Genomic DNA, 10,913 nt, shown 5'->3' with positions numbered 1-10,913 from the left:
TGCCGAAATGCCTTGGCAGCATGCAAATGATGCAACACAGAGGATCTCCGCTGCCCTTTCTCCAGTAGTGTTTGCTAAGGCATCGGCAACACTTGCCTTTGAAGCGGCTTAAGAAGGCCTCGCGGCCCGGTGCACCATTGATGTCCTGGAGTAGGTCCGAGCGGTGTAGCTGTAGGCACGCACTAATACCCGATGGCTCCTTGTGCATCTATTCCTTTGGGATTAAACCTCCGTCCATCCCTCCTCCTCGCCCGAAGAGGAAATGATGAGGGCGGAGGGCATGGCCATGGTGGATTTTAGGCACTACTGCTCAATCCAGGGTGATGCGCCCAGATCCAAAGTATCACAGGCATGCGTGGCATGGGATGACTCTCCCTGCGGCAGGAATCGCGCCGTCGAGGCCAGATCTACTGCAGACACGAGCGGGGACGCAAGCGAGTCTGAAACCTGCGACGGAGCGCTGGGCGAGAGTGAGCTTGCACGAGACCATGGACCGCGGCTGGAGCTGGATCCAGAGCGAAACCTAGGAGGGGATGGGCGAGCCATAATGCCAGAGTGGGTGGCCGTCGCGGTCGGAGTGGCCTATGGCGCGGAGGAGGGAGCAAGAGTCTTAGGAACGAGACCTAGCGTGCCCTCTCAAGATCTACTCCGTTTGTCTGTACGAGTTGGGATCCGAAAAAGAAAATACACAACATAGAGAATAAGTGTGAGATGACAAAATGGAAGAAAGACACTTTGATTAGTGGTTTCTATGTATGCTGGTTTTTTTTCACAGCGAGGTACAAATACCATACTCGTATAATAGTAGAACCATATATTAATCCATAAACACTGCTTGTATAATAACACAACTTATTACCTGAATCATAATAGTATATATATACAGCCGGTCTAAATAATATATGGCGTCAAATCCGGCCGGCTGGTTAATTATATATCACATCTGATCACACACACTGTGGTCATCCCAGCTTAATCATTTTATTTATGCAATACGCCGTACGTACATGCACGCTCGCATGCATGCGTGCATGCATGATGCATATAGCCTAGTACGGGCTCACCCCGGGGAAGTTGCCTGGCGGGTTGTAGCTGCAGATGATGAACACCGTTTCTCCTCCGGTGCTGCCCCCCCTGGCTGAACGCGAGGGGGAGAAACACAAGGACGGCTGAGATTTGTCAAAAACGATTCGTGAAGAGGGGCACAATCGTCTTTTTATGCCCGCGGAGAGCGCGCGTACAGCCCTGTACAAGCCCGCACCGGCCCGATTATTTTTGTACACCGAGGGTATACATGTATTGTACATGGGCGTATCGTTTTCCCTTGTCACGTGCGGCGGTCGTGGGTTAGCCACGCGGCCACGCGGCGCACGAAAACTTCCAAAACGTCACATCCCATAAAGAGGGAGGGGAACCACCACCGGCCGCATCGCCCCCACCATTTCCCCACAAATCGGCTCACTCCCTCTCTCCTTGCCGCATCATCTCCCCCTCGTCTCCATCGCCCCGCCACCGCACCTACTCGCTCAACCCCACCACCTCCCTCTCTTCGGTGGGTTCTCTTAGGCTTCGATGGCGCTGCCGCCGCTGCGCACGGAGTTGCGGTCGAGGCCGCGAACACCGCGGCAGATGCCGTCGAAGAAGTGGCTGCCGTCGGCGGTGCGGGAGATGCTGCACCCGCAGTCGCTGGATCGGTCGCTGCGGCGGCGGATCTGGTGGAGCAGGGGGTGGTGGGCTCGGACTCCGTCGTGCCGGACCTGGTGGTGACGGCATCTGGCGGCGCACTGGATGCAGGTGTGGAGGCGAGCGACAAGCAGGTGGTGGATGTGGTAATCCTTCTCGTTCCCCTCCTCTCTTAGTTGTAGTTGTTAAGCAGAAGATTTAGTAGATAGGGTTTATTATTGTAGATTTTTGATTGAATGCGGCACCCCCTTCTGCTTGTTAGGGTTTTTTGATTGAATGGGGAACCCCATTTGAGAGTTAGGGTTTTTTGTAGTTGATTCGTGGTTGAATGCTAGAGAGATCATAATGAGAATTAGGTTTTTTATATTAGAATCTGGATTGCCTCATGTGCTCAGATTTTGTTCTGTGATGTATATGTTGTTAGATTTGTTTTGCATATTCCCTCAGTGGGCCACGGCAGGGGCTGAGCCGCCACCCAGTGTATCTATTAAAGTTGATATTGTACAAATGAGGTTAAAATCCTACTTTGTTCATTTGAAGTCTATCAATTAATTGTTGAAATGAACACAGTACGTTTAACTAGTGCACAATTTCAAAATAGTTAGGAGCTTCACTTCATTATCCATAAACTCAAATTGTAGGTAGGTTTATTTTTGATCTGTAGGATTCCTGTACTTATAAAGTGAACCATAAGTAGGTTTGCTAGATATGCAACTATGCCAGATGACCAACTCATATTAAATTGTTGTTGTATAACTCCATGCATGAATGTCATATGAATCATCCAGTAGATGTAGTAGTTAGGGTTTTTTAATTAGATGTTTAGTTAGGGTTTTCTTGTATTGGATTCATTTATAGCCAGTTATATGTATGATCTATGATTGAATCATCCAGTAGATGTAGTAGTTATGGTTTTTTATTAGTTGATTAGTTAAGGTTTATTTGTATTATTCATTTATAGACAGTTATATAGATTCTGTGATTGAATGATGTAGTAGATGTACTAGTTAGTGTTTCTTAATTAGATGTTTAGTTAGGTTTCTTTTGTATTGGATTCATTTATAGGCAGAGATAAATGTAATTAAATGGTGTGACTGAATGATGCAGTAGAAGTAAGAGTTATGATATTTTAATTACATGTATGAGTTAGTGTTATTTGTAGTGGATTCATTTATATCCAATGATATATGTAAGTAAATTTTGTGATTCAATGTTCCAGTGGATCTAGGAGTTAGTGTTTTTTAATTAGATGCTGGAGTTAGGGTATTTTAATTAGATGTAGGAGTTAGGCTTCACCATTTCACTTATTCTGACATATGATTGCTCATTAAGAACTGCTCTGAACTAATTATTTATTAATATTTACAAATGAAATGAAAACCTGACATGTTTGTGAAGTTATATATAAAGGTCCTATTTGCATTGTCTGTCAAAAACTGCTATCTCATTGGTTAATAAGAGAATGGTATTCATTTATACCTTCATATGCATGTTCAAAAGCAAAATCTGAATTTGTATGTCCATATGAATGAACTTGTATGTTCATAACCCTATTGTTTAGTATCTATATAGTTTCATATATAGTCTATGAATTAGTTGTTGAAATGTACATACCAACTTGTTTGTAAAATCAACTGGTTTGTAATATCATTATTTGAACTGCAATTCAATTCCTTGTAAATGACTTGCTTAGTTGACAATATAGCAGAAGGAGGATCTTATTGGCAACAAGAGGAAGTTTGACTCATCTGGGTACTACCCTTATGACAGTGATGAGGATGAGCCGTACGAGGTAAGGCCTAGTTGAAATGTTATTTGTGCATTGAGTCAGTGTTAGATGTTTATAGTATTTGAATGCATAATGTATTAATGTCAGTCATTAATGTGTGCAGTATCAATCTGGAGATGATGTGGTCGAGGGGAACGTCGAGTCCTTTGAAGAGAAGGTGGTGCAGAAGATCAGGGCCCAAGGATCTGCTATGTACTACAACTGGAGGACGGACAAGTACCGGTGCCCCTACTGCAGCAGGCACAGGCCCAGGTCTGGGTTGCTGGAGCATCTGATGGAACATTGTCGGGCTACATCCATCAACAGTGATGAGTACAAGATCAGGGCTCAGCATTCTGCCCTCCACAAGGTCCTGAGAAACCCTAACATGTAGTTGCCCTAGACCCTGGTTGTCGTATGATGGAGGAAGCCTCAGTTATTTTGGTGAACTTTATGTGGTAGTCTGATGATGGAAACTTTTAGTGGTAATGTAGTATGAACTTTATCTAAGTGTAGTACTGTGATGTGTGGTCTAAACTTATCTAATATGCTAGTGGTGTGAACTTGGAGGTGTCTGCATCAGCAAGTGTGCTATGTGGATGCTGCTATCTATGGTAGTAATATATTGCTATCTATATTTGTGTCCCTTAAATTTGCCATTATGGTTCCTTAGATGTATGGTTCCTTAGATGTATGATTTGCTTGAATTTACCTGCTGCAATGATCAGACATCCCGCATCAGTGTTGCTTCACTGATCAGGCATGCTGCAAACACTTCCCATGTTGTGGCCATGTGGAGCATGCTGTGGCAATGGTGCAATAAAATCCCATGCTGTGGCCATGTGCAACATGCTCTGCCCATAAGCAAATCAGACCAAATGTAAAACTTTGCGTTAAGTTAACTAATGTTGTTTAGTGAAGTAAGTGGAAATTGTTCATCCACACATATGACATCTTTCCTTCATTTGAGTAAGCAAAAATAGCAAATACTCCACCATATGATCAAATATCCCAAAAACTGAGCACATATTCCATCATTTCATCAAATAGTAATAATAAAATAGTTAAAGATGGTGTGTGTGTGTGCAAAAAACAACATTTGAATAAAGATGTAATGATTATTTGTAATATGAAGGAGTTTTTTCATGAAATGCAAGTTGATTATTTGTAATATGAAAGATCTCCTTTTGTACAATTTATAGTGGCTCCGTGAAGCCGCATGTTTCGAGCTGGCATTGGGCAGGGCATAAAAAATTCAGAAAAAATTCAAAAATTATGACCCAAATTTTATTGCACATGGTGACCCACGTGTGCCAAACATGCCTATGAAAGAAAATTTGGAAAAAAGAATATTTTACAATGCCCCCTGAGGTATAGACCGATGTTCTGACCAGTCAGTCTAGAGGGCATTATAAATTAATAAAAAATTCAAAAAAATATAAAACCTTGGAAACCTAGCTTTGTTTTTGTAAGAGATCATGTGTGCCAAAACTGAGGTGATTTGGAGGTGGTCGAAAAAATGACCGCATCCCGGAGGGGCCATTTGGTTAACTTAAGCCAATTTTTGAACAAATGTGATTTTTTCCCACCACCTCCAAATCACACAAACTTTCTTTAACATGGTGACCCACATGTGCCAATCATGCCTATAAAAGAAAATTTGGAAAAAGAATATTTTACAATGCCCCCCTGAGGTATAGACCGATGTTTTGACCAGTCAGTCTAGAGGGCATTATAAATTAATAAAAAATTCAGAAAAAATATAAAACCTTGGAAACCTAGCTTTGTTTGTGCAAGAGATCATGTGTGCCAAAATTGAGGTGATTTGGAGGTGGTCGAAAAAATGACCACATTCCGGAGGGGCCATTTGGTCTAACTTAAGCCAGTTTTTGAACAAATGTGATTTTTCCCACCACCACCAAATCACCCAAACATTCTTGAACATGGTGACCCACATGTGCCAATCATGCCTATGAAAGAAAATTTGGAAAAAGAATATTTTACAATGCCCCCCTGAGGGGATTATAAATTAATAAAAAATTTAAAAAAATATAAAACCTTGTAAACCTAGCTTTGTTTGTGCAAGCACTACTGGAATCAGCTAATTTGCCATCTGCCAGCTCTTTGCCGTCTGCTAGCTGACGGCAAAGAAGCTCTTTGCCATCAGCTACCAAGAAGCTGACGGCAAAGAAGTGGCAGACGGCAAAGAAGCTCTTTGCCATCTGCGTGCTTCTACCAAGAAGGAGAGAGGTGGCCCCCACCCTCCGCCCGTTTGGGGAAAACTTAACGCCCCACCTCTTTGCCGTCTGCCAGCGGACGGCAAAGAGGCAAAAGGGCGGACGACAAATAGTGGCGGACGGCAAAGAGGAGACTACCTAACGGCCCGTACCCCCTGCCCGTTACTCTCTGTTCTCTCCCTCTCTCTCCTCGCCGACGCGCACTACATCCCACCACACATCCCACCCCACATCCCACCCCCACCGCCGCCGCCCGGCGCGCCGCCGCCCCCAGCACTCGCCGCCGCCCGGCGCCCCGGCCCCACCGCCCCGTCGCCCCGGCCCCCCACCGCCCCGGGGCCCCGCCGCCCCGCCGCCCCGGCCCCCCACCGCCCCGGGCCCGGCGCCGCCGCCCCAGGCCGCCCCGCACCTCTCCTCCACCGCCACCTCTGTGACGCCCCCGATTTGACCGTACACTAATCATGCACGCAAATGTGTACGATCAAGATCAGGGACTCATGGGAAGATATCACAACACAACTCTAAAACATAAATAAGTCATACAAGCATCATAATACAAGCCAGGGGCCTCGAGGGCTCGAATACAAGTGCTCGATCACAGACGAGTCAGCGGAAGCAACAATATCTGAGTACAGACATAAGTTAAACAAGTTTGCCTTAAGAAGGCTAGCACAAACTGTGATACAGATCGAACGAGGCGCAGGCCTCCTGCCTGGGATCCTCCTAACTACTCCTGGTCGTCGTCAGCGGCCTGCACGTAGTAGTAGGCACCTCCAGTGTCGTAGGAGTCGTCGTCGATGGTGGCGTCTGGCTCCTGGACTCCAACATCTGGTTGCGACAACCAGATAGAAAGGAAAGGGGGAAAAGAGGGAGAGAAGCAACCGTGAGTACTCATCCAAAGTACTCGCAAGCAAGGAGCTACACTACATATGCATGGGTATATGTGTAAAGGGGCATATCAGTGGACTGAACTGCAGAATGCCAGAATAAAAGGGGGATAGCTAGTCCTGTCGAAGACTACGGTTCTGGCCATCTCCATCTGGCAGCATGTAGAAGAGAGTAGATTGAAGTCCTCCAAGTAGCATCGCATAGCATAATCCTACCCGGCGATCCCCTCCTCGTCGCCCTGTTAGAGAGCGATCACCGGGTTGTATCTGGCACTTGGAAGGGTGTATTTTATTCAGTATCCAGTTCTAGTTCTCATAAGGTCAAGGTACAACTCCGGGTCGTCCTTTTACCGAGGGACACGGCTATTCGAATAGATAAACTTCCCTGCAGGGGTGCACCACATAACCCAACACGCTCGATCCCATTTGGCCGGACACACTTTTCTGGGTCATGCCCGGCCTCGTAAGATCAACGCGTCGCAGCCCACACGATCACGGCGGTTACGTCAAAGCGGTCCAACACGGCGCGCGCCACTCAGTCGCTGACGTCACGAAGGCTTCGGCTGATACCACGACGCCGGGATACCCATAACTACTCCCACGTAGATGGTTAGTGCGTATAGACCAAATGGCCAAACTCAGATCAAATACCAAGATCTCGTTAAGCGTGTTAAGTAACCGCGAACGCCGACCAGGGCCAGGCCCACCTCTCACCTGGGTGGTCTCAACCTGCCCTGTCGCTCCGCCACAAGGATCCACTTGCGGGTACTCCTACGAGCCGACCCGACTTTAGTCATCACATGTGTCATGTATTTAGTATATAAGTATATACCCGTGATCACCGCCCAGGTGATCACGGCCCGATAGTATAGCACAGCAGACGGACAAGAATGTAGGGCCACTGATGGAAACTAGCATCCTATACTAAGCATGTAGGATTGCAGGTAAAGGTAACAACAGTAGTAGCAAGGATAGGCTATGCATCAGTATAGGATTAACGGAAAGCAGTAACAGGCTATACTACTCTAATGCAAGCAGTATAGATAAGAATAGGCGATATCTGGTGATCAAGGGGGGGGGGCTTGCCTGGTTGCTCTGGCAAGTAGGAGGGGTCGTCAACTCCGTAGTCGAACTGGGCAGCAGCAGTGTCGGTCTCGTAGTCTACCGGAGAGAAGAGGGGGAAGAAACAGTAAATACAATGCAAACATAAACATGACGATGCGTGACATGACAATGAGCGGTGCTAGGTGTACCCTAACGCGACAGTAGGTGGTACCGGCGAAGGGGGGAACATCCGGGAAGTATTCCCGATGTTTCGCGTTTTCGGACAGATGAACCGGAGGTGAAATGTTGCAGGTTCACTATGCTAGGGACGTGTGGCTGACAAACGGACTACGTATTCGGATTCGTCTCGTCGTTCTGAGCAACTTTCATATACAAAGTTTTTCCATTCGAGCTACGGATTATTTTATATTAATTTTTAAAGATTTAAATCATTTTAGGATTTATTTAATTAATTTATTCAACATTATCCAGAACAGTAAAATATGACGTCAGCATGACATCATATTAACGTCAGCATGACATCATATTAACGTCAGCAGTCAACTGTGCATTTGACTGGGTCAACTACGGGTGGGTCCCGCATGTCATACACTTCTTAGCTTAATTAGGGTTTAGCTAAATAATTACTGTTTAATTAACTATCTAATTAATTAGATTAATTTGATTAGGATTAATTAACTTAATTAACTAATTAATAATTTTATTAATTACATTTTTATTAATTAATTTATTATCATTATTATTATTTATTTTTATGAATTATTTTTATTATTTATTTATTTATTTTTATTAATTATTTTTATTATTTATTTATTTATTTAATTCCTTTTCCTTTTTTAAAAACGTTTTAGGGGCGGGGCCCATGTGTCATAGGCCCCAGGGGGCCATAGTGGTTTTGGGCACGGGTGCGGGCACGCAGGCTCGTGGCCACCAGAGGGGCACCGGCGACAGGAGGGCACGGCGAGGCCGGTCGCCGGAGGCGACAACGGTGAGGCCACGGCGGTGCGGCGACAGGAGGGCACGGCGAGGCGGGTCGCCGGAGGCGACAACGGTGAGGCCACGGCGGTGCGGCGCCAGGGCGCGACGGAGAGGCCTCAGCGGGGTGAGGCGCTGGGCGCGGCCAGCGCGCGGAGCGCGTACAAGCAGATGGGGGTTCGGGAGCATGGTGCTCGTCGCCCATGGCGGCGGCCGAAGCTCGGTGCTCAACGGGATGAGGGCTAGGCAGCGGAATCGAGCACGGGGGGGGGGGAGAGGGATTTCGCGGCGGAGCTCACAGTGGAGCCGTAGGGCATGGCAGCAGGCTCGAGGGAGGCTCGGGGTGGCCGGAGTCGGTGGCGGCGTGCGGCGGCCCGAGGAGGAAGCCCAGCACGGGGCGGCGTCGTGGGGGCGTCGGGGAGGCGCGAGATCCCGCCATCTCTTGGTGAGGACAGCGGCGCAAGGACGGAGGAGTCCGGCGAGGAGGCGCGGTCGAGGCGGAGGACGAAGACGGGCGGCGGGGTCCGGCGGTGAGGTGGCCTCGGCGAGGGGCGCTGGCGTGGTGGCGGGGACGACGTGCGACGCGGAAGCAGGCCGGCGGGGAGGGCGTCCGACGAGGCGGCAGCGTCCAGGTGCGGGGTGAGGACGACGCAGGGGAGGATGACGGCGAGGCGGCGACCTGGTGCGGGGGAGGCGACGGGTGATCCGGGCGGCGGTGGCGGTGGGGTCGGGGAGGCGACGAGCACGGCGTCGGGGCGGGTCCGACGAGCGGCGGGTCCAGGCCAGCGACGGGCGACCCGGGCGGCGGTGGCGGTGGTCCGGCGCGCGCGCGCGACCCCGATCTGGAGGAGGGGAACGACGTGGGGGGGGAGTGTGGGATTGAGTAGGGAAGGGTTAGGGTTTGGTCGAGCGGTGGCCTAATAGGCCAGGGGCAGCAGGGGGGTGGGCCGGCTGGGCCGGCCTGGCTTGCCCAGTGGCCAGCTGGGCCGAGACCCAACCGGGGGGGGGGGGTTGTTTCCTTTTTTTTGTTTTGCATTTTCTTTTATTTATTTTCTTTCACCTTTTAATCCGTTTTAAAATACTTAGGCATTTTCTAAAAAGGAGTTTTCTCCACAATAATTACCAGTGTATTATTTGGCACCCACCGAACATTTTTGTTTTGATGTTTGAAAACTTTTATCGTTTGATTTAATTTTAAATTTGAATTTGACTCCGTTTCGAAATGCTGCGAGGTTAGCAACAGTAACGGAGGTGACGTGGCAAGATTAGCGTGAGATTACTGTAGCATGATTATCCGGGCGTTACAAATCTCCTCCACTACAAGAAATCTCGTCCCGAGATTTAAGAGGGGAGTCAGGGGGGAAGGTTTGGTAACGAATCTAGCGGGTCTTCTCATCCTGGCTTGCTCTTCTCGAAGAGGCTGGTCCAATACATTGATGTCTTCATTCTGCTGTTTCAGATCATCATGATAAAGTTGTCGTCCTTTCTTCGGGAACTCCATCGTACTTACGACAGAGTAAGGGGGTATTCTGGAAGAACGGACTTATGCAGGGTTTACTATCTGGTCAATATCATCGGGGAAGGTGGCGGAAAGTATCTCTCGAACTAAACCTTAAGAAAAGCCGAGAGCAAGTAAGAAAGTACCATGAGATGTTTCAAACGGGTAGGCAATCGTTCGAAGCCTGAAACAAAGTGTGAAAGGGGTTCAAAGCAATCGGAATAAGTATTATGTCTGATGCTAGTATAGATCAGTAGGACGATGGTCCGTGAATTACATACGAGGCCACGCGTGATGAATAAATTTGGGAACAGGGGGTGCACAGGAGAGTCAGGTTTCGATCCTGTGGAACTGTGGGTTATGGGCCCACCATGTGGGTTAAAAGTCGGAAGGGCGGTGACATCTTGCACGATCATGATAGCAAGGCATGTCAGAGGGTAGCCTGTCAGTTATATGCCAGCAACATCGTCGGTACCAAGGGCGAGGGACGAAGAGAACCATTTTCCTGCTCGTTGAAACGAGGCGGATCATTAGGCAAAGTTCTCGTCCATCGGTGGTTACCGAAATGTCACCAACAATAATAACAGGGTCTTACTGACAGAGTTGTACACCGAGGTGTTTACATAAGCAGGAGAATATTACTGCTTAGATCATATAGATCACCAGAAAGGTTAAACCAAACAATGGAAAGGAAAATATGATTATTAGATTAAACAGAAGAATGGAAAGGAAAATGTGTTTAAACACATATTTCAAGGGTATATCCTTCCCAAGGACAAGCAGAGCATGATATCCATGAC

The 10,913-nt window shown here is 47.8% G+C and overlaps 1 pseudogene; it reads right to left on the bottom strand.

Annotated features, from left to right (window-relative positions):
- Window positions 1–1,049: 1,049 nt before the first annotated feature.
- LOC123123203 (pathogenesis-related protein PRB1-3-like) overlaps window positions 1,050–10,913 on the bottom strand; it is a 35,719-nt pseudogene continuing 25,855 nt past the window's right edge.

This window comes from Triticum aestivum, chromosome 5D (genome assembly GCF_018294505.1).
Source record: "Triticum aestivum cultivar Chinese Spring chromosome 5D, IWGSC CS RefSeq v2.1, whole genome shotgun sequence".
Taxonomy (NCBI): Eukaryota; Viridiplantae; Streptophyta; class Magnoliopsida; order Poales; family Poaceae; genus Triticum; species Triticum aestivum.
The sequence above is the reverse complement of the archived record's forward strand: the minus strand, read 5'-3'. Positions and strand labels throughout refer to the sequence as shown.